Below are 24,918 nucleotides of genomic sequence, written 5' to 3'. Positions count from 1 at the left end.
AGACACTTTTTTAAGGCATTACAATGTCATGTATGTGACTCTGCTATATAAATAACCAAAATGATCACAGTTGGTGGAGGGCAAGCACTCATTTGTGGAAGCAAACAACTTCTGCCCAATCAAAACAAGTACTATTGTCTCTCATCATGTAGGCAGAGCCAAAGCCCCTAACTATTGGTACTCACAATTCACTGACAACAGCTGCGCTGTCAAGTCAGACCATAAAAACAGTCCTCTGCACATAAATTAGATAATTTGATACCAGTTGTTAATACAATTAGTACTTTTTCTCACTTAGTCTTTTTTCCTTTTCGTCTGATGGAGCAATGAGCCTCCCTACATTACTCAAAGCTGCTAAATGTAAATGAGGTGTATGTCAAAAGTGTAGTAGGTTTTTTTGTGCAGATTCCAGGTTGTTACCTCTAGATGATGGCCTTATTGTGGGACAACAATACCTCCACAGTCTTGATAACGAAATGCTAGAAATCTTCATCTAAGAGAGGCCTGGGAATGGCAGATATAGTAAAGCACTTATAGGTTTCACAGCTTGTGGAGGTAAATGCACAGCGGCACAGTCCAAAAACATACACAGCACTTACATCAGAGTTTTGTTGCCTTGACAAATCACATCCTCTACACTTCCTGTGTGGAGCTAAGCCCCCTATAGGGCTTTCTTCAGGTAATTTCACAATTTTGACAGCCTGGCATGTAACACTAAGAGGCATCTCGTGGCAAGGTAAGCTTACAAAAGTGGCACAACTGTGGTTGGGAACTAGGCTTGGTCAAGTGGTAATGCTTAAAGGGTTTAAGGTCAACTTCAGAATCTTTAGAATAAGAAACGTATCCCACAACTTGGCCAGTTACGTCTTTGGCCTCTAATCAGGAAATGGTCTCCACAGAAGACACGTCCATTACCTTCAGCTCTATTATGATCCTGTACAGATGTGATCTTGAAACTCCTTCCACTTCTAAACCTTTTGAGGCCAAACTTACTGATACATGATATGGGAGGCACAGGATTTCTCAACTATATTGCTTCCTTTCAGATTAATACACTTGACTTATTTCCCTTTCCACAAATTTTCTGGAAGACTGATTTGGAGACATTATCGGACCAAAATTATGAGAGTGCGCTGATGGCATTCTGGAAAGCAGTTCCATACTCCTACAGTCGGATTCAAATATCTACTTCACAACTATTTAATGCACAAGAGCCTGAGGAATATACAGCACCACGGCATCTCTCTGTCTCAGGTTTGGAGCTCAAGAGAGACTTTTGGTCGCCAAGTTAAGCCACAGTTCTGCTCTAGGAGCACTTTCCAGTCCTCATTAATGTCAAGCACTGGCTAAGTAGCTGCTAGTAAGCTAATGCTCAAGGTAGGTAAAAGGTAACTTTCTAAAAGTTACTTTTCCTAAATGTATATTACACTTCTAACTCCAGCAACTGGTTGGTTTACTAATAAACATGAAAAATAGGCTCTGAATTACTTTATTATTATTTATTTCGGCCAGTTGGCCATAAAAGAACACATATATACATACATTAACCAGAGGCTCATACAATGTACATACGCAGATACGTTAGAAACAGACGATTTTTAAAATACAGTACAAACTAGTTTCCAGCACCCTCTTATTAGCACATTTCGTTTGACAGTTGGGATAAAAACATATATAAAATTCCTACTCAAAGCATCTGGCCCAGTTTCCTGCGAACAATATACACAGAGTAAAGAAACCTACTAATGCTGAATACAATAAACTGGGCAGTATTGGTTTTGATAATCCTGTATGCCGTCATACAAGATCTTGTTCCTAGGAGAGTGCACATGGGTTTCAACCATCTCTTTCGAGCTTTCGAATATGCTTTGCATATAATATAAACATGTGGACCTCATTCTCCGTACAAGAATCTAAGCACATGGAACATTTCCCACTTATAGCATTCGGACATTCCATTTTTCTCTTGGACCAGCGTTCTATATTGGAATTCAGCATGAGGTTACCATACCTGAATTTCAGAAATAAAGACTTCGCAACGGGCGGCTCTATTTCATCCAAGAAGAGTTCAAAGCAGGGTTCATCTTTAAAAGTAAAAAATTCTTGGATTAAGGACCCAGTTCTATTTTCATATACTAGCCTATTAGTCATATAGGACCAGAAGGCTCGCTAAACTAAAGACTTAGCGAAGGGTGGTAGATTGTCTGGATTCTCCCACAACTGGGGCAAGCCCATTATCGAGAACCATTTTTTAATATGTCTAAGCCATAGAATAGAATGGAAAGAGTCTAGGTCCAATAACTCTCGAAGGCCATTCCTATATTCAAATAGTTCTGGGGTAGACCACAACCTTATCCAAAACATTAGTGGTCTAATGGTAGTAAAATAATCAGTTCTTTTAAAATTCAAATCAAATTGGAGAGGGATTAGCGGTGTACTAGTGGGAACCCTTACAATTGCTCTCATAAATTTATTATCCAGACCTTGGAAACTGTCCCTGGCCCAGGGTCCCCATATCTCAGCCCCATACAGGGCGGCCGATTGGATTTTAAATTTAAAGAGTTCAAGCACAGGTGTCACACTCTTACTTGTGCTAGCATTCAGTTTGCTCAAAATCGGTTTAACATTATGAGCATATGACACCTTGCTTTTCTCGATTTGGGCCTTCCAGGTTAAATTTGCATCGAGTACTACCCCCAGGTAGGAAAAGCTGTCCACAGTTCCTAAGGTTTGACCATTTAAAATTAATGCCCCTCTATCCGGTTTGCTAGGGTTCAATGCCATACACTTAGTTTTGTCAACATTTATTTCTAATCCTTTCATCACACAATAGCTACTAAATGAGTTTAGGAGTGCCTGGATGCCCTTCTTAGTTTGGGATATTAAGATGGTATCATCCGCGAAGAGCAACGCAGGCACCCTTTCTCAGTTGAGCTGAGGAGAGTCATTAATACAGCCATTCAGGTGATCAGGAACGTCATTGACAAATAAGGAAAATAAGGTGGGGGCCAAGACGCATCCTTGCCGGACACCACGCTCAATTGGAATGTTACGCGTCAGTTCGCCATTTGGACCCCACCTAATGTTGGCATGATTTCTAGCATGTAGCTCAATTATTTGGACCAAGAGACACCCTGGCAGACCGGCTTCACTTAAGGATCTACAGAGCAAGTTGCGAGGGACAAGGTCAAATGCCGCTCTCAGATCTACGAAAGCTACATACAAATGACCTTTCCTAATGTGCACATACTTCCAATATATACAACAAAATCTGAAAACCTGGTCTATAGTGCTGGTCTAGCTCCTAAAGCCTGCTTGGAATTTGGAAAGTATTTTTTTTTCCTCCAGCCAGTCATTTATCCGAAATAATAGGTGTTTAGCATAGAGTTTTTGCAGGGTGTCCATTAAGCTAATTGGTCTATAATTTGAAGGTACAGATCTATTTCCCTTTTTGAAAATTAAAACAACTTCTGCTGCACGCCAGCTATCCGGAAATTGGCAATTTTTAGACAGAGCATTAAACAATCGATTTATATATGGAGCCCAAACTTCGATTTCGTGTTTATACAGGTCGCCCGGTATTTTATCAGGGCCAGGAGCTTTACTGTTTTTTAGTTCGTTGATTGCCCTTTTTGTTTCATCCGGTGTAAAGTCAAGGCATTAAATAGATGGAGGCAGCCATGGGGTCTCATCAACACCACTATCGTATTGTTTATAAAGAGATGTGAAGTGTGTCACCCAAGTCAATTCATCTAAAAATGTGTCCTTCACAACTCTGCCTGCGTGACCCTTATTTGCAACCAGCCTCCAGAAGCCAACATTGTCATTAGATTTGGCAGCAACCAGCATGTCAGCCCAGATCGACTCTTCCCATGTTTTTTCTGAAATTTTTTGGACATGCTTGTACTCTTTCCTTGCAAGTCTAACATCTTCCTTTGATTTATTTTTAATAGCAAGCAGAAGCTCCCTCTTGGCCAACCTGCATGAGTGGTCATACCATAGTTTGCCATGGCATCCCACTCGTACATTTTGTTGCTTTTTCTTTGGCATTTTGGACAAGCAAGTTTTTAGCTCATTGAAGAAAGTCTTGTGTAGTCCAACAAAATGATCATACTGGTCTAGTAAGAAAGGTTGTCCAACTATAGGGCCGAACCTAGTCCCAAAAAGTGTATAAACCAAAGCTAAGGCCTTACCTTCGGCTAAAATGTACGGCCATTTTAGTGCACGTCTGTTATTGTTAACATGTACCTGCTCGCATATTTTACGGTTGGCAGACTCAGTCGATGAAGAGGCAGAGATGTCACTGAACATGTGTGCGTCGATATACAGTTCAAGGGGATAATGATCACTCTCATCCCTATTTGCCACCTTGAAATCAACCATGAAATGCCAAATGCTTAGTGAAACAAGTATAAAAGTCTAAATTACTTTAGGACTTCGCGAAGGTTGGCTGTTTTGTTAAATCCGATGGAAGGCGTCCGTTACATGCTCTGAGACCATGATCTACAGTTAGCCTCATTAGTTGGACGGCCAGAGTAGAGCATTTAACGCAGTTTGAAGTCTCTAGCTGGGTGATGAATATAATATAATAATATGCTTGATCTTCATCCTCAAAAATGTCCATGATACCAAAGACCGGTTCAAAGTTGCAGTTTAAATCACCTCCCAGAATCACAGGGACATCACCAACCACCCCTTTCAGGAAGGTATCCAAAGTTTCCAAAGTAGGTGAAACCTTGGAATGACCAAGGGGTCTATTATAAACATTGACAATGTAATGTTCATCCCCATTAAGGTTTACAAGTTTTAGTGCCAAGATGTCAGGGGTTCCTGTGTCTACTGGTTCGACCCTTATTTTCAATGTAATTTTGAGCCATATGATCAGTCCCCCAGACGGCCTCCCCCTATCGGACTGAACCGCCTCAGTACCAAAGATTTTATATCCTATCCTATGCGGAATATACATTGCCCATGTTTCTTGCAGTAAACAGAAATCACTGGAATCAACATAATCAGCCCATTCTGGGTCTTTCAGGTTTTTACCGACTCCAGCAATGTTCCATGACAGAATGAGTAACTTTGGGGTTGGCCCACTACCAGAACAGGTGGAGTCATCGATAGACGGCACTGGTACCAACGGAAGATTTACACTGTCTAGCTGTGAGTAAGCTATTTGGTTCTCTACTTCGGTTATCGAATCCCCTACTAAAATGCTACTTCCTTTACCAGGACAACCCTCATCCACGTCGTAACATTTTGGGTTCACAGCTGATGCACCTTCCTTATTCTGGGAATCCCACATTTTACCAAAGTTGTTAATTCCCACTCCCTCACTCTGTGGTATCTCACTATTTCTAGTTCTAGGGTAGCTGTTCTCATCTCCGTGTGTACAATAGGTGTATTCTGAGATGCAGTTTGGCATGGTCTCAAGTCAGTCCACTGCATCTAAGCAACTGAACCTGTTGAAGATGGGAATTCCATTCCACATATTTTGGTCAGCCTGTCTGACCATTTTGGGTGCATAACCATAGTGATGTTTAACAGTATTCCAATTGAATCCATAGTTTGGGGGCCTAGGTGGAGGATAGAAAAACGATAAGGGCCTGGCTTCAATAGATGAAGCGTCTCCATCTGATTTCCATGTGCATATCTGATGGGCACAGTGGGGTTCCTCAAATGAGATAACTATACAGTCGCCCGGAATTGATTTGGCTATAGGACCAACCCATGGTACTCTACGGACCATAAGAATTTTACTTTTTATATGGTTTGGAACGGGTTTGTTTGAGTTTAACCAATAAATCACCTTATTTTTTAGGGAAAAGAAATTCTCTTCAAGTTGGTTTTCCAATTCGGGCACCCCAGTAAGGACAACTACAAAGGGGCTGGCATCGGGAGGCAGGTCTAGAAATCCTCCCTTAAAGTTGTTATAAGCATGGGTTGTTTGGTAGTTAAGTGTGTTTATTCTGTTGGCAGAAGATCTATCAGCCAGGGATTTATTTAGACCCAGAGTAGTGTGTACAGGGGGAGGTATATGAGATGAGGACTTCTGTGGAACGGGAGTCTTAGGGGCAGAAGAATGAGAGACAGCAACATTTGCCATTTGTGACTTCTTGCTTTGTGCAGGACCCTTCGAAGAGGGTTTGCTAGTAGTATTAACAGATGGCAGGTTCGAGGGAGTGGCATTAGATTTTATTTGAGTATTCGTTGTCGGAATAGTACTTATATTATTTACTACTCCCTCTTTTTGCTGCTGTATACTAGATGGATTGATGTTTGAGGATACCACAGGGGCCATAGTTGGAGCCTGTCTGAGATTTGCTGGTACATCACTACCATTAAGACTTAAACTAGATAAGGTGATAACACTTTTTTCTACCTCAAGTAGCTGATTCTCAATGCCGGTTAATCTAACTTCTAACGGCTTGAGGAGTTTTTTAAGCGTTTCCCATTCGAGTTTCAAAAACTCTTCCCTATCCCCTTCTGGCTCAACCATAGGTGTGGAAGTTTTCTCGCCCTCATCAATGGGAAGGGGAACCCTTAAGTCCGAGTTTGACGCCTCTATGTTATCATTACCAGTTTGTACGGTTAGAAGCGTCTGGTCGGGCCCATTTATAGCAAAAGTTAGTTGGGATACCCCCCTGTGATACACTGTCTTGAGGCTACCTTAGCCTTTTTCCTGGCGTACACAGACAAAGTTTTCCGTTTTCTCTTTTGTTTGGGTATTGCCTTAGCGACTCCCTGGTTGTTTTTAGAAGCTGCTTTCCCCGACGCCTTCTCCCCCTCAACATTCTCTCCCTGAGGATCTGAAAACAAAATGCTTTCTGATACACCACTGACAGACAACTGCGAGGGGTCTAAGTCATGGTTGGCAACGGGAGCAGTTTCCTCAGGTATAGGATGTACTTCGGCCAAGGTGATAATAGGTATAGGGCCAGTAGTGCGCTCAGGAGTTTTCGAAGAGGCAATGCTACCTAATGAAGATTTTTTACTTGATGCTATATCTGTGGACAGCCTTCTGGCAGCCTCCAACTCCAGGGACACTCTATGCTGAAGTTTTGTGATCTCATTATCAATGGATAAGCTAGTCCTTGTAATAAAGTCATCCAGGGTCCCTGTAGCCTTTTTCACGGGCTTTGTGGCCTTACTCCGGGTTTCGCACACCGACATTTTTTGTGGGAAAGTTGAGGAAGTTAAGACACAATTGAACAGAATACCGTTACAGATGCAGCCAAAGGAGATGGCCCGGTCCGGTCTTACTCGGTCTGGAACGGCCCGTCTTTGCCCGGTGCTCCGTCCCGCGTCGCGGTATAGCTCAGGCCGGTAAAGTACGAGGAGGCTAGGGGCGTGGCCGCCGGGGGAAGAGGCACCAGCTGTGTGAAGCTGAGGCTGCTGGTCCTCGCAGTCCCCCGGTAGGCTCCACGCACTGTGCACTTGCCAAAGGGCTCGACCTGGGAGCGCGTTAGCTCTCCACCGACTGTGGAGCCGCTCACACCAGGGAGCACGGGGTCAGGGGGCAGATGAGCGGCACCCGCGGAGCGGGTGTCGCGAAAAGTAGCAGGATTAGCTGGGCTAGAAGCAGCGGAAGTCTATCTCTCTCCACGCAACAAAGGTGAAATCCCAAAAGGCACCCACTCAGCAAACGGACCCAGGCGTTGATATTGCTGGAGGCTGGGGGCGTGGCCGCCGGGGAAGAGGCACCAGCTGTGTGAAGCTGAGGCTGCTGGTCCTCGCAGTCCCCCGGTAGGCTCCACGCACTGTGCACTTGCCAAAGGGCTCGACCTGGGAGCGCGTTAGCTCTCCACCGACTGTGGAGCCGCTCACACCAGGGAGCACGGGGTCAGGGGGCAGATGAGCGGCACCCGCGGAGCGGGTGTCGCGAAAAGTAGCAGGATTAGCTGGGCTAGAAGCAGCGGAAGTCTATCTCTCTCCACGCAACAAAGGTGAAATCCCAAAAGGCACCCTGAATTACTATTCTAGCCATTTCATTTCAAAAGTTAAAGATTGAACTTCATAATCTGCACTTTTACGATTTCTAGGTCCAGCCACAGCCTGCCAGTGAAAATAGCTTTTGGAGACTAGTTACCAGAGAAACTAGCCAACTTTAATTCCATTCCTGTCTCACGTTTAAATATCAGACGACGTACCTTGTGGGCAACAAGGTGTACTTAGGAGTGACTTAATATTTAAAAGTAGAGTTTCCCGTCTGTCAAAAAGGGTTAGTGTGACAGCAGGCTTTGAGGCAGCTGCAGTCAGGCTCCACACTGTATGCTTAAAGCCATGTTTTACTCTTTGGATGATACAATAGGGGCTGCAGTCCATTGTTGAATATGTACACCTATTATTACTGCCTTGATAAAAATCTGCAAGACCAATCCCTCAGTTATCAGGCGAGTCCACTCCTTAAGCGTCCAACAACTTCAGTGTCAGGTCTACAAGAAAATGTCTAGCTTAAACTCCATCTCCACATCAGCATTCTCTGGTCCTGACAATTTCTATATTCTCAGCTACAGGAAGAAAGCTCCACAGTGGCAGCAGGGTGTAACATTCTTTCACCGCCAACCCAAAACATGTTGTTTGGGGTCAAGACCAAGAAGTCTGCTGGTTTAGTTTGTCCACAGCACAAGAAAATCTTACTTCGATCAGGCGGGTTATGAAGCTATGCGCATAAGATGCTCAAAATGGAATGTAAGGTTCATTAACACAAATTCTTTTTGATGGGTGAGAGCACTACATTGCATTGGTCAGGCAGCTTAGTGGACCCACTACAGGAATTTTGGTTTGACCTAAAGGTGACAGGCTCAATTCTCAGCAGTCGACTCAGCCTTTCACCTGTCCCAAGGTCAGATAACAAAAACCTGTTATTTCAGAGCCAAGATGCACTCTCATGGTAAATCATTACATATATTATTTTAGAACTTCTTGATCAAACGCACATACACTTCTAGCTTTTTAACGCCTCTTTAAGAGTCAAAAGAGGAGCAAAGTAGGCATGACAAGAGTTGTTTAAAGAAGTCTTTAATGCACTCCCAAAAGGCAGGATTTCAGATTCTGTTCTCAAGTGGAATAGGAGACAGTTCCTTGGCGTGGGTGCACAAAAGGTTAACTACACACTCCCATAGTCGTCTTAGCACATCTGAATATTTCCAAAGTATGTGCTGAGGCCTAGCACAGACAGAGATGGAATGTATCCCTTAATTCTTCTCGAGATAAAATTGTGTACCTGGTCGTGAATGGTTTTAAACACTATGCATAGGATCTGGAAATCCATCCTTTATTTTATGGAGAGCCAATTAAGTTCTTTCAACAATGGAGAAACATACTTTTCTGGGTGCACTAAACATTAGTAAGGCTACACTGTTTTGTACAATCTGAAGCAGTTTTAGTTCTTTGGCTGGAAGTCCAGATATACAAATTAGTGTATTAGGACAACTATTGCTGACGGTTGAGCATCAGTAGAGAGATATGGTATAACTTTCTTAATCTGCATAAGTAGGAAAGACATTTAGAGACTACTGTAGATAAATTGAGAGTTTCCCATCAAGAGGCACGTCCTGTCTGTTCTTAACAGAAGGTTTTGGAACAGGCAAAATTCCTAGTTCGGAGGCCTAGTATATGTAAGACAACAGTCCCACTTTATTGTTTAGGACCATCACCTCTGTTGTATCTGCATTAAGTTTAAAGGTGTTTGTGCTCATCCAAGACCAAATATGCTTCATATTCTGTAAAGGCATTTGTGAAGGCAGTTGGCTCTCAGGCCTGATCAGCATTCATGAATAATCTGCATACATCTATAGCTTGCAGCCCATAATTGAAAGATCCTTTTTCTAGGGTTTAGATATATATGTTAAATAGGTTAGAAGACAGAGGACTCATGTCCAAATCTTTACGTTACTTGATGCCATACTCCCATAAGAGAATGTTGCACCACCTGGAAGCAGTCTGTCAAAAAAGACCACACTATCAATACCAAAGTCTCTGATTCCTGCCACCTTGACACTGTTTAGCAAGACTGTGTAACCTACTGTGCCAAAAATGGCAGACGGATCACGTAAGACCTGTTCAGTGGTATGTCCGAGAACACGGTCTTGAGTAAGATTGTCTAGTATGGACAGTATCGCTGACTTAATATTGCATCTCAGACAAAAACGTGCTTTGAAAGATATCAAGAAAGTTGGGTCTTGAGGAAAATTGCTCTAGGATTTGGACACACAAGAATTCAATATTTCGACAGTGTGGAAGTAGGGAAATTGGTCTATAGTTATTCAAGATGGCAGGATCGTCATTAGGTTTCTTCAATCAAAGTAGGATCACTGCCCTTGTGAGAGTTAGTGGTACTAAACCTTGAGTAAAAAAGGCACTCGCCAGTACTTCTAGGGGGTTTACCCAAGCAATGACATAATAGGAACAAAGTAGAAGTTCAGCAAGATTCCAGAAGCGATCCAGATTTTTTTTATGTGAAGTTTTACCTAAAGATATAGAGTCTAATTAAGGAAAAAAGCCTTTGTATCTCTTGCTCTTCCTTTCTTCCATGTGGATAGGTGGTGAAATCCCTTGTGAAATGCATTACGTCATTGGGCCAATTTTATTATGTAAAAAGTAATTGATCAAATCACAGTACGATTGACTAGAAGCTTGCGTAGGAACTATTCTTTCTGTATAGGGGAACTCAAATGTGTTCTGTGTATGAAAGAAGGTCATCTTAGATTGATAACAGTGGTTCCAATATAAAACGGCATAGACATTTGCAAACTGTAACTATTTGAAGCCCTGTCTGAAGCATTTTAAATTAGATTTCAATAATGCTCCTAGAATGCTCCCTTATTATATGCAAATACACAAGAACTGACCCAAGACCTGTGTTTTTATTCCCTAAGCAAACAATGAAGCCAAAAAATATTTGGTAGTTGGAAAATACTGATAATGGTTGTAGACGATGTTTCAAAATTGTTCTGCAAGTTGCCTGGTTTCAAAATAAAATTTACCTACAAATATTTACCACTTAAACAATAAAATGTTTAGATACAGATTTAGTAAAGTGTACTGTAGTTAAAGGACAGCTCTAAGCACCTTTTTTAAGCATCATTTAATTTTGTTGATACATGCCAATATTTAAAAAAAAAAATGAAGAATCAGTGTAAAATCAACGTGGTCCCCATTCTTAAAGAGAATCATACAAGCTCTGTCACCTTGCACTAGTACAGATTTTCAGGAATTTTAAGAGTTTATGGAAGCAGGCAAAGACATTTGCAACAGTTGCTGGTTTTCATGCATACTCGTAGCAAACTTTAAGGAATTCCATTTTCAACAATGGAAACTTTTACTCCTGTGTTAGTCAGAAGACAATTTTCAACCTTTTCCAGGATGTGAAGGGGTCTAACACAAATTTGTGAATAACTTTAAATATGTAACTTTGAATGTATGCAAAAAACAGTGGGCATTTCAGCTCTGGAATGATCACCTACTGCCTACCATCAATCCCCTGAGTAGATCTGCTTCTACGTAAAGAGTGTGCCACCAATTATGGCAAGAAGGGAGGTGTGGAACACTGAGATAAAGTGATCTGCCAAAGAAATGTACAATGTGGTCAAGCAGAGAATGGCCTGCTGGGAGATGAGTTCCTTCATCCTCAATTTGTTTACGAAGCACTGGGCTGCAATTAGAATTTGAGTTTATTTACATGAACTGTGTGCTTTCAAGTGAATGCTGAAAAATGTATTTTGCCAGGACAATTCAAAAGGAACTTCATTAGAAGCTGAAGTAAGAAAGAGAAAAAGACACACAATTGATGGACGGAATACAGAATAAATCAAATCATTCACCCCCAGTCAAGAGATCTGGGTTAAATCCATCATTCTTTTGCTCACCATGCCACCCCAGTTTAGACCTGGCCATATGAAAATCAGTCTTGACCCTGTGCCTCAATGGAACAGTCCAGTCCGAACTGCCAAGCCAGGTACCGTGCTCTCCATGCCACTGGAGTCAAGCTATCCTGGCTGAAGAGGGATAAAATCCCGTAACCGGTCCTAGTATGCTTGTTTCCAGTCCAGAGGGTACCTGGCCTGGCAGTTCGGTGGGACTGTTCCCATTGGGCGCAGGGTCAAGACTGATTTGAATATGGCTGGGTCCAAACTGAAATGGCATGGTGAGCAAAAAAAACAATGGATTTAGGCCCAGCGCTTTGTACTGGGATGAATGTATGACATTGTTCTGCATTCTGTCCATCAAATGTTCTTTTTGCAGAAGTAAGAAAGAGGGCGCTGATATCTCCTTAATTCCCCTACTACTGGCATAATGAAAGTTATGTTATTTTATTTTATAGCGCGCACAGCTACTCCGCAGAGTGTCCCGGTGCAAACCAAGAGGGGCAGAACAGGTTGTACTAAAAGAAAAATGTTTTAAAAGGTTTTTCTTGAAAGCCATGGGGTCTTGGGTGTTGCGGAACGCAAATGCCAGTGCATTCCAGGCCAAGGCAGCTTTCAGGACAAGAGAGCTGCCATCCAACCTTTGTCGTTTGAAGCGGGGAACCTGGGCTAGAAGTTGAGATTGAGAGGGCAGATGTCTTGTAGGGGCATAGAAGGAGAACCGCTTCGGATGTACGCCTAGGACATGGAGGGTGCGATGAGCAATGACTAGGGATTTAATTTGGCCTGTTCTGCCACGGGGAGCCAGTGCAGTTAGCGAAGGTGTTGTCTCACGCTGCTTGTAATAGGAATGTCAAGAAGAAGCCTGGCTGCCGCATTTTGGACCACCTGTAACTTATTCAGCAGGTAGTATTCAGGGAAACCATCATAAAGTCATAGTCTAGTCGGGATAAGATAAGAGCACGGATAACCGTTTCTTTCCCAGCCCTATGAAGGAGATGGAGAAATTTTCTGTGGGTTTTCCATTGCTCAAAGCAGTTACCGGAAAGCTTCTTGACTTGAGTGGAAAATGATAGGTTCTCCTCAAACCAAACCCCCAGGTTCTTAGCGGTTTCCCAGTCGATGAAAGCATGGAGAACTCGGGTTGCCAGATCGTTTCTCTAAAGTTAGGGGGAATTTTCCACAGAGGAGTATCTCAGACTTCTCGTTGAACTTAAGTTGAGCAGCGGCTAGCCACTTAAATACAGAAGTCAAAAAATGTTTGCGGAGGAGACAGAGTCCACGTTTTTACCCCAGGTAAATAGGGGCTCCGTGTCGTCAGAGTAGGCAATGATTTTAGCTGCGAAGTCCTTGGCTAGTTGGAACAGTGGGGTAGCGTAGATGTTAAAAAGAAGGGGGCTAAGGGAAGACCCCTGGGGGACACATGTGGCCACTGTCAGATGGGATGAATAGCTGAAGCCAGACATGTTGCATCTGCCCCTCCAGAAAGGACTTAAGCCAGCCCCAAGCAGTGCCAGAAACACCAATCTGCAAGTCGAGAGAGCAGCAGTGAGAGTGAGGAGGTCCACTGGTTTGTCCGCAAGAGAGTCAAAATTAAGATGGTGTTTCTTGAGTGATCGCGCATAATCATAGCAGCGAGAATTGGAGGTACCCGAGTGGGCCTAATGGATGAGGCATTGGTTTGGGCTGAGTGTGCCAGGCCAGAACCCAACCTGAAATCACATGTTGGGCAGATGGTATCTTGACATTTGAGCACATCCCAGTAACTATGACGGGAGCATAGTTGGGGGCAGAGTGTCCACAGATGTTCGCTGGTTTAGCTCAACCTACCCTCTGGAAGGGGAGCCTGACCTGCAGCCTGGCTGGCACAGGCCGCTTCTGGGACGCTGACGGGCGCAGATGGGCTTGCCTTAGGCGCAAATTTGTTGCGCCAGCGGCACGCCCGCCCACCACGCATTCTTATAAGACAAACAACTCTGACAACTAGAGAACGCACTGAACAAAGATGGCGTCTCTAGTTGTTAATGAGAGGAATCAGGAAGTAACTGCCGTCCCGGTTATCCGGTCACGGTCAGTTACGCAGCAAAAAGCCCAAAGCCCCTAACCTACAATAAAAATTCATACAGTGCAAGTTCCTCCTTTCAAATTCGAATTCATTCCCCTTTCAAATTAATTTTAAGAACAGTAAGCAGTAAACAGTTTTAAGAGCAGTAAAAACAGTTTTAAAATGATAGCAGTTTAAAAACAATAGCAGCGAGAGTGCAATTGGGCAGCAGCGATCGCAGCGAGAGTGCAAATAGGCAGCGTGGCAGAGTAACACCACAGTAAACCCCTCAAGGCCTGGCATATTCAGAGACCTAATGTGACCAAGAAGCTATCCTAAACAGCTTCCCTGGATTGGAAACAAACATCCTGAGACCGGTTTTGGGGTACAGTGGCACAGCGAGCAAGGGACCCACGTCTGGGCATACCCATCCCACTTACAGCGAAAAGTGCTGCTGAAACAAATGATGGGCGGAATGCTGAATTAATCAAACATTTACCCCCAGTCAGGAGATCGGGGTTAATTCCATTGTTCTTTTCCTCATTATACCACCCCAGTTTGGGCCCAGCCATAAGCAAATCAGTCTCGACCCTCCCTGCTCCTCATGGCAACAGTCCAGCCCGAACTGCCAAGCCGGGTCTTCCCTAGACCTGACAAAGGCTTGGAAATACCACACCCAATATAAGATTTTTGTATTTTTATATTTTCGATTAGTGGCTTGATTTGCATCTACTGGCTTTATGAATGTTTATGTATGTTGCATCTATTTGGAACAGTGTTTAGAGCTCAAGGATTTATGCACTCCGCTAACCCATGAACAAAGGAACAATCTTTATAGCTAATGTCCATGCATCGTGCTCACCCACGAACAAAGGAACAATCTTTAAAGCTAATGGATTTATGCATCCTGCTCACCCATGAACAAAGGAACAATTTTAAAGCCAATGGAGCTATGCATCCTGCTCACCCACGAACATTCAGCATTTGGGGCAGTGAGGTTGACTTAATGTTTTATTAACGCCAAGGCCTTTGTAAGAATGCCACCTTTTAAACATGCACAACCTAGTTTTACAAACAGATGCACATTCTTGGTTATCTACATGGTTTGTCTGCACTGCAGAAACATGTTGACTCAATTCCATATTAAAATATTTTTCGCTGAAAGGAATTCAGTAGTGTGATATGTATTTCCAATTCAAAGTCAAGGACATGGGTGTATTTCCAATATAAAGTCAAGGACATGGGAGGCAAACAACTGGCGAGCATGGCATGAACAAATTGTACTATCAACAATATTTGTAATGACAGAACTGCCTCACCTAGCCTGGAGTTGGCTAACACCAAAGCGTCATAAAACCTCTAAAAGTGCTAAAGAGACTTGTGCCCTAGAGGGAATGTGACAGCTACAGATATAGCATCATCATCTTAGACCACTAACATTTTAAGCAAATGCAAAGTAATTTAAAACGTACTAGACAGTGCCACAGATACAGTTAAAGATGGAAGTAAACGATAAAAAAAAATGTAGCTGTGCAGACTATTCTGTTTCAACTTTAGGCATAGTTTCTCATTATCGTACCGACGCTAATGACGAGGCAGGTCTACTGCAGCTGTACTGCACAATGCCTGCAGTAGCCGTTTCTTTTGTAATATTTGGTGATCCCTTCGGGGTTTGAATTTAATCGATAAAATGTGAGCTCAATATGAAACGAGGTTGCATTAAGTATGTGGATATCGCCTGTAGTGTTAAAACGAAAATTGTTTAATACAAATATTTAAAAAAAAATGTCGTAATTCATGATGGTAGTGCGGTCTGATTTACTGCCAGTTGGGCCTTTATTTGCAACTGAAATCGCAAAGTGTATCTTTTTCTATAAAACGATCTCCAAATTAGGCAACAAAAGTAGTGGACAACTTTTTACTGCAAGTCGCAAATCAGGTTACATGAGTAGAGGAAAGTTTGGACACAGTGCTAAGTACCAAGTAACATTGAGTTCTTCTGTCGTGGCTATGCCTATTAAGCAGAGTTTAATAATTCTGAACGTGCAGCAAGTTGTGTTGCCACCAGGCAAACTCCCAAGTTAAACAGTAACGAGAAGGATTCCAAGCTAGAAAGAGATTGGGGATAGGGGACTTTTAACGCAATTATTGAAAAAAAATAACCAATGATTACAGTGGGCTTTGGACTATTGATTATTATTGCTTGGTTTTTCTGCCAATCTCGTTTGGCTTGCTTTTAATGCTATGGCTTTCCCTGCTGTTCTTGTGCTTGTCCTTCCCTGGACGTTTATTGGCGGGGCTTGCCAGCATTCACATACCTTCTCATTCTCTCTCTCTCTCTCTCTGATAATAAATCTTGCAACTACAGACGCCATCCTATCCCCCTACTGCCCAACCACAATGAAAGAAAAAGACTTACCTTACAGCTAGGAAACCGTCAATAACCCTTTGATCTATTCACGGACTGGCAACCCTCTTTCAGACCAAGGAACAGAAGTACGTCTGTTTGAGCCCCATTCTTGCTTGTGCGCATGCGTGCGATTGCGTGACATCGCACGCATGCGTACTATGCAATTTGTCATAGAACAGGTATTTCTAAGAGTCCCGGTGTTCCGTGTTTTAGTGCGCATGCGTGTCATTATACGCATGCGCTTCACGCAGTAGCAATCTCGTGTGCGTGTGTATGCGTGTCATTGTACGCATGCGTATGGTGCAATTTGTTATCGCAGATGTATTTTGAAGCTCCCCGCGCATCAGAGCCCGTCCGTGAACTCTTATCTAGATTGGTCGGAGAGTATGTTAGTCTGGCGATGGACGGATGTAGTACTAGCACGTGAGAAGTGTACAATTGGAGCTTTCAGAAAGGCGAGACCTGGTGTCTACAGTCTGCATGAGTTAAGTCAACACGGTACGGTGCATGGACCAGAACCCCCTAGAAGCCCAGCCAGAGGACTGGAGATGCGTGAGTGTGAGATACCATGGGGCAGATTTATGTTAACTGGCGCATCCCCAGGGATGCGCCAGTTAACGTGCGCCACAGCTCCGCCACCCATGGTGCGCCGCATTATGGTGCAAAAAAAGGCACAGATGCGTCACGCATCTGTGCCGGAAATGTGGCGCATTGCTGGAGTTGCGTCGCAAGCGCGACGCAGCTCCAGCAGGCTCGGGGTGCCCCATCTACACAATGCTGCGTCAAGACCTACGCCTGCTTCAAGCAGGCGCAGGGTTTTGACGCAGCATTGCCCTGAAAGTGACTGAGTGAAATCTCATAGATTTCACTCAGCCACTTTCAGGAGGCGTTCCTGCGCAGGAAGGCCCCCCCTGCGCAGGAACGCCTCCTTATGGCGCAGTGCTTTACAACGCGACGCAGAGATGCGTCACGTTGTAAATAGGGCGCGTTGTTAGCGCCGCAGTTGCGTCAAATAAAATGACGCAATTGTGGCGCAAAGAGCCCAACGGCCTCATAAATCTGCCCCCATGTATTTGCGACCGCCTAAACTAGCAGTCGTAAACACCTGTTTCTTCTAGAGATGGGCGAACCAGTCATTAACACGGAAAGTGGAGCCAAGCCGATAGTCTGACTGAGCTCAAAGTCCGTGCAGGGGCTGAGCACTGAAAATATGTGGCATGTCAAAGGAACATTGCACAACAAGCATTGGCATAGCCAATAGGTCTCGCTTTTGGGACCTTATAAGTATTTAGTTATGCAGAACAATATCCTTAGTGCAACAACATCAACTGTTGCATGGCTAAACACATAAGGTCCCAAAGGCGAGACCTTTTGGCTATGCCAATGCTGTTTTTTGGGGGGGCAGACGTGCGCACGCCCCCTCTTCTACCTTCGTTTCTTGTCAAAGCAGCATCGCCGCTGGTTCCCAACCTGCCATTAAGACTTCAAAGTCTCTCCAGGCACCAATGTCTGCGCACACCCTGATCCTTGCAGCGCCGCCGCCACTTCAGGGCACCATTCGGGTTCTGTCTGGAGATGCTGAAAGCCAGAAACCTGGATTTCCCGGCGGACATTCGGGGACCCGTAAACCCCGATCCTGCCAGGGGTGTGCGGCTGTGTGTGCGCACGGAGAAAATGACTATTTTTATTACATATTTTATTCTGTTTGTGCATTACGCAAACGCATACACATATATTCCGAATACCAGCCGACTTAAAAACAATATTATAGTGACAGTGGTGTCTTAAAATTAGGTACAGGCTTTTAATGATTTAAAAAAAAATTGAACAAATGTGCTATGCTCTCGCACACACGGAGTACGTGCACGCTATCCTAATTATTTACATGTATTTACTTTAGTTTGCAAATAGTAAAAAAACTCATGTATTAGCCTCTTTTAATTTAGAATTTGCTAATAATTTAACCCTTCCACGTAGACCTTTTGAACCCAGTTTCCATGGCAGAGGTATAAATTCGACTATTGATTTTATTCTTTTTTTACAGATGTATGCCCCTTTAATATCCTCGTGGAATACTTTGGACTATTTATATGGGGATCATTATCCTTTAGCCTTATCTATCGTGTTGCCCTCTCCAGTTTCTATGCATAACAACAACCCCAAAACCAATTATGAGCTACCAATTGTTTTGGGAGCTCACAATGGATATACCATCAAATGGGATAAAATCAATCCTAGTAGACTGCTGAAGGACTTATTGACGATGAGGTGGGAGGAGATACATATCTGCCTCTCTTTAAATGAACAGCCCCACTCCGTCCGAGATGCCTTCTTGAATATACAGATCAGCCTCAGAAAATTGCTTACACGACAGTTTAAGGCGGGGCCCATCACCCCCAAAGCCTGGTTTGATAAACATTGCTCTATAGCTTTAAAGACATTAAAGAATCTTTTGCACAAAACTCCAAAACCAACCACGGAGATTCGGCAAGCCAGACTTAGTTATCGTATGGCTATTAAAAACAGAAAAAAAGTATTGAAGGAGGAAGCATGGCAAAAATTGGTGTCAACTAGTGAAAATCGAGATCTCTCGGCCTTCTGGAAATTTATAAATACCCCGCTCCCTTGGGTAAAGCTGCCGGAGAGAAACATTGACCTTGCAATTGATGGTGAAACGTGGGCTGCTTACTTTCAAAAACTATATAGTCAACCCACATCGACGACATCAGAACCAAAGACTTCATCATCTTTAGACCTGCTTGATGTAACGCATTCCAATATTGTCTTCAGGTGGGAAGAGGTGGAGATGGCGATAAGGGAGAGTCCAGCTGTTAAAGCACCAGGGCCGGACGCCATCCCCACAGATGTTTTCAAAGCAGAAATATCCTTTTGGGCACCAATATTGACATCTGCCTTGAACGCTGCAACTACATCGGGCCACTTCCCATTATGGGATGAGGCTGTAGTGATACCCATCTTCAAAAAGGGTGATAGGCATTCTCCATCCTGCTATAGGCCTATCTCCCTCCTTGATTCCCTAATGAAGATTGCAGGCCGTATTATTCTGAAACGTCTTGAAGTATGGGCAGCGGAGAAGAACATACTTTCAACACTCCAGTATGGCTTCAGATCAGAGAGAGGTACAGTAGAACAAACTCTGAACCTACATCTTATTATGTCCAAATACGTTGACACAAAAAATGGAAACCTGTATGTTACTTATGTGGACTTAAGCTCTGCTTTTGACTGTGTAAACCATGAACAACTTTGGGATATCCTGGAACTTTTAGGAGTAGATCCATCAATACTCATCTTTATAAAGAATTTGTATAGAAACGCAGGAGCTAGAGTTAGATACGGCCCAAAAGGAGAGTGCTCGCCAAGATTCTCCATAAATAGAGGGGTTAGGCAGGGGTGTATATTGGCCCCAATGCTCTTCTCCCTCTATATAAACGCAATAGGAGATCACTTAAAAAACTTTGAATGCGATTATCCAAAGGTGGCAGGGCAATCAATCCCTATCTTGCTCTATGCCGATGACGCGGCTATACTTTCACAAACTAGAGTGGGGCTACAAAAAGCAGTCACGGCATTCAGGGATTTCATGTACGATAAAGGCCTGAGAGTCAACATCAAGAAAACCTACTCAATGGTCTGTAATAAAAAGATAAACAAAAGATCATGCCCCATTCACATTGAGGAGCAAAGACTAGAGACAGTGGACAACTTCACGTATTTAGGCATTTTTGTAAATCGACACACATCTTGGAAGTCGGCAGTTAAAATGAGGAAACTTGCCCTTGTTAGAGCTGTTGGTGGGCTCAGAGACTTTGCCGGAAGAATAGGTGGGAGGCCCGTTAAACCACTAATTATTCTATATAAAACAAAATGTATTTCAACAGCTATTTATGGGGCTGGCCTTTGGGGCATCGAAAAAAACATTACCTCTATTCAAATTGAGGAAAATAATTTCCTAAGGTATTTATTGGCAACACCTAAATCAACTTCCGTATACATGATGCATATTGAGTTAGATTTATCATTTATTTCAGATTTAATTAAAGTGGAGCCCCCACTTTTGTGGCATAAAATCTGGACCACTACTGAAACAGACTTGAATCGCGAAGTGATACTGGACATTCTCAAACAGGAGGGGGTAAGACATACAAAATGGCTGGCTTACATTAAAAACTTTTTTGTGGAAATTGGTCACCCGGAGTACTTTTTTGATCCTTTGACCTTGGACTCTATATCAAGAAAAAACTTGAGAAAAACTCTATTGGATCACTTGGAGTCCAAAAGATGGAACCATCAAAAACAAAATACAACTCTCCAGGCGTACCAAAGGGTGACGCAGCACAAGGAGCTCCAAGCATACCTGTCTACTGATTTTTCTTGTTATGCTAGAATGCTCCTTGCCAGATTTAGACTGGGGTCATTTTTCCGTCTCATAACTTTTCCAGTAGGAAGTGATTGGTCGCGAAATCTGAGTCTCTGTCCATGCGATGATACCTCTGTTCAATCAAACATCCATACCATCTTATTTTGTACCTATTATGCGATCCCCAGGAAAACATTATTAAAACCCCTACTAAAGAGATGGGGCCTGAGGTCTTGCAAGGACGCGTATGAGCGCCTACAGATGCTAGAGGATAAAGAAGTTATAGGTATCATGGAACAGTATTTGAAGTTGTTGATTAAATTTAGGAAATCTCTGCAAGGCCCTACTTAAATATGCTGTTTTTTTAGATCCTTTTTAAAAAAAATGTAATCATGTTATGATTGGTTCTCCTGATCTTGCTTTTTAAATGGTAATGTTTTCTCCGATACACTTTTCCATTTCTATTTCTTTATTTTAATGAATTGATCAAATGGTTTGTTTTATACTATTTCTGTAATTGTATGCTTGTATGATATTTTATGAAATATCGAATAAAGCTTATTTTGATATTTGATATTTGATATGCATGTGTATGTATGTGTGTTCTTATATAGCGCTCGACTTTCCCCTGGGCATCTCGGCGCTTGCATTGGGAACCCGTCCTGGCTTTTCCCTGTGAGATAACCCGTACTGGGCATCCCCAAGGTGAAAGCCAGGCATCCCGCCGCGGGAGGGCCGTAGTGGAGATTAAGCAAGCTATTGCCCAGAGTTGCAGAGTGTGAACCCGTGATTCGAGTAGGCACCGGAGTGAGAATTATCGAGTTCGTGGACACTGTGATTAGATATGTACCTGAATATATCAGATATATATTTTGCATATTGTACATAAATACATTATAATCACACACATATATTCATGTAGTCACATATATATCTATGCTTAGTACAGAAATATATATATATATATATATATATATATATATATATATATATATATATATATATATATATATATATATATATATATACATTACCTACTGGCGGTCGCCAGTAGGTAGTTATAGTTAGGACCTATTATCCATAGGAAATCCGCAACATTCTATTTGGAATAACTTTAATGCCGGTTGACCAATCTGCGTGAAATTTCCCAAACTGTTGGCCAGCTCTGGACCGCTCCTATCCTGAAAGTTTCACGATGATTCATCAAGCGGGGGCCGAGAAAAAGGGGGTCCCAAAATGCGTTTTCCCCATGCAATTTCCTGTAGGACCTTTAGCAACGGCTACAGCCCGAACTGCTGAATGGAATTACACCAAATTTGGCAAAGAGGTAGTCCTTGGTTCAGACTTGTGCCTTTTGCTTATTTGGTATAAATCCATTCAGTAGTTCCTGAGAAAATGACAGCTAAAAGTACATATATATCTATGGGCTCCGAGGGTCCGCGAAGCCTACGCGCACCCTGCCGTGCAAGAGCTGTATTTTAATTCGCTGTCAACAGTCCAAACCAGGAAGTGTTGGTAGCCATCTTGTGCCTCGGTAGAACCGAGGCATGAGAAACCAAACAAAAAATGGCACAAAACGCGAAATGGGGGCAGGGTAGAAACACCTTGACCGCCTAGGCCTGCTCAGGGGGTCCCACAAGGACCCCCAGGGCCCCCTAATTATTTTTTTTTTTAAATCGTGGGATGCGCGTAGGATCCGCGCATCCTAGCGATAAAAAAAAAAGAAACGTGGTACCCCGCGCAAAATGTTTTAATTTGCCCTGGGGGCATTATTAAAAGAAAAAGTGTGGGGGGGTCCCAATACCCCCACACTACCCAGGGAACCGCCACCCCGGGGTTCGAAGTTAATATATGCGCGGTGCTCACGGGGACCCCCCCCCCCTGAAGCCCCAGGGACCACCACCCCCCGGGACTTCTTCAAAATGGGTGGGGGGCTCTCAGGCACCCCCCCAGACCTGGGGACCGCCACCCCCGGGGCTTTAAAATGTGAGCTGGGGGGGCTCAGAGGCCCCCCCAAGCCCAGTGGACCGCCATACCCTGGGGCTCAATTTTAATGTATGCGGGGGGCTCACGGGCCCCCCCTCAGCCCCGGGTACTGCCACCCCCAGGGCTATTTTGAAATGGGTGGGGGGCTCTCAGGCCCTCCCAGCCCCTGGGACCGCCACCCCCCAGGGCAAGAATTTAATGTATGCGGGGGGCTCACGGGCGCCCCGTAGCCCCGGGGACCGCCACCCCCCGGGGCTTCAAACAAATGGGTGGGAGGCTGTCAGGACCCCCCAGCCCCGGGGACCGTCACCCCCTGGGGCTTAGGAAAATTGGGTGTGGGGCTCTGAGGCCTCCCCAGCCCCAGGGACCGACACCCTCAGGGCTTCTAAAAAATGTGGGAGGGGGGGCCGCGCGGCCCCCCTCCTGGAGCCCTTGATGGCCCTGGGGACCGCCACCCCCGGGGCTGGCTCCTGCAGTGTCCCGGGGTGCCCACCCCTGGGACACTACTGTTTGCAATGGCAGGGCGGGAGCCTCGTGGCTCCCACCCTGCCATTGCAAACTGCTTTCCTATTTGGAAGAGATAGCAGGGAACCTTCTCTCTCTTCCAAATAGGAAAGCAGATTGCTTTTCCATCCTGAAGTCCCCTGGGGGCCAACTAGCCCACCAGGTACCTCTAGTAAGTGCCACGGAGCTGCTTTGCAGAGTGTTGTAAAGGGGCGTGGCCTCTGAACACATCTCTGCAACGCAGCCCCCTGGCGCATACTAGAGGTACCTGGTGGGCTAGTTGGCCCCAGGGGGACCTCAGGATTCATGGGCACTTAATCCTGCAACTTAAAACGCGCCACAGGGTGTGTTTGCACACATGTCACCTCAGGCCCCTCCCCCTTCCTACACCATTGTACAAATATTCCTGTAAAATCTGCCGAATTACAAATTCCGATTTATTCACCTGTTATCAGGAGAGAACCCAGTGCGGCATCTTTTAGCCCAGCACTGACCCTGAAAAGTAATTCTAAGCAAACTTACCAGTAACTTGTATTTCCTTCCATAGGAATCCATTGTGTGGTTTTCAGCAGAAAAGATTCTACGTGTTTATTTTTGAAACATTCAAATATTCCTGTAAAATCAGCCGAACTACGAATTCCGTTTTACTCACCTGTTATCAGGAGAGAACCCAGTGCTTCATCTTTTAGCCCAGCACTGACCCTTAAAAGTAATTCTAAGCGTACTTACCAGTAACTTGTATTTCCTTCAATAGGAATCCATTGTGTGGTTTTCAGGAGAAAAGTTTTGAAGTGTTGATTTTTGAAACGTACACATATTCCTCTAAAATCAGCTGAACTACGAACTCCGATTTACTCACCTGTTATCGGGAGAGAACCCAGTGCTGCTTCTTTGAGCCCAGTACTGATCATGAAAAGTAATTCTAACTGTACTTACCAGTTACTTGAATTTCCTTCCATAGGCGAACATTGACTGATTTCACTTGGAAATTAAGTGTGGAGTTTTTGAACTTTAAAAAATTCCTATAAACGTACACATATTCCTCTAAAATCAGCCGAACTACGAACTCCGATTTACTCACCTGTTATCAGGAGTGACCTCAGTGCTGCTTTTTTGAGTCCCGTACTGATCCTGCAAAGTAATTCTAACCGTACTTACCAGTAACTTGTATTTCCTTCCATAGGAATCAATTGTGTGGTTTTCACCATAAAAGATCTAAGTGTCTATTTTCACAAACTAAAAATATTCCTTAAAAATTTCCTGTATGACTTAAACGCATTGTTTCGACTGTTTACAGGAGATGCAGCCGTGCTGGAACCAGGATCCACCACTGAGAAAGAAAAAGTAACGTTAACACTACTTACCTGATAAGTGAATTTCCTCCCATAGGATAACATTGGTGATTCTGTGTGATAAAGTTTCTAAGTGTCATCTTTTAAAATACAATAACATTTGTTAAAAATCACTACTGTAACCAAAACGCTTTTACTCAACTGTTTACAGGTGATGTCTCAGGACTGAATTTAGGATCCAGTCCTGTGGTTAGAAAAGTAATCCAAAAAGTAATTAATTACATTTAACTAGAAATTCACATTGACCTCAGTGTTGCATTGTGTTTGAAATTGAGTTGCCCATTGCAACAACTGTAACTACTGTACTTAAAAGTCGATTGCCTATTTGCAAAGTATTTAAACTAAAGTAATTCATTCTGAGAAGGTATATTTTGTAA

At 43.6% G+C, this 24,918-nt stretch overlaps 1 protein-coding gene across 5 annotated transcripts in view; it reads right to left on the bottom strand.

Annotated features, from left to right (window-relative positions):
* NEK7 (NIMA related kinase 7) overlaps nucleotides 1–16,485 on the bottom strand; it is a 313,090-nt gene extending 296,605 nt beyond the window's left edge. For 3 of the 5 annotated variants that reach the window (XM_086954906.1, XM_086954898.1, XM_086954922.1), the window contains exon 1: nucleotides 16,328–16,485. The gene's annotated coding sequence lies outside the window, so the exon portion shown is untranslated. The remainder of the gene's footprint in view (nucleotides 1–16,327) is intronic. The other 2 variants (XM_086954919.1, XM_086954913.1) reach the window with 2 other exon arrangements.
* Between the last annotated feature and the right edge of the window lie 8,433 nt (nucleotides 16,486–24,918).

The sequence above is a fragment of the Lissotriton vulgaris genome, chromosome 1_1 (assembly GCF_964263255.1).
Source record: "Lissotriton vulgaris chromosome 1_1, aLisVul1.2, whole genome shotgun sequence".
NCBI lineage: Eukaryota > Metazoa > Chordata > Amphibia > Caudata > Salamandridae > Lissotriton > Lissotriton vulgaris.
The sequence above is the reverse complement of the archived record's forward strand: the minus strand, read 5'-3'. Positions and strand labels throughout refer to the sequence as shown.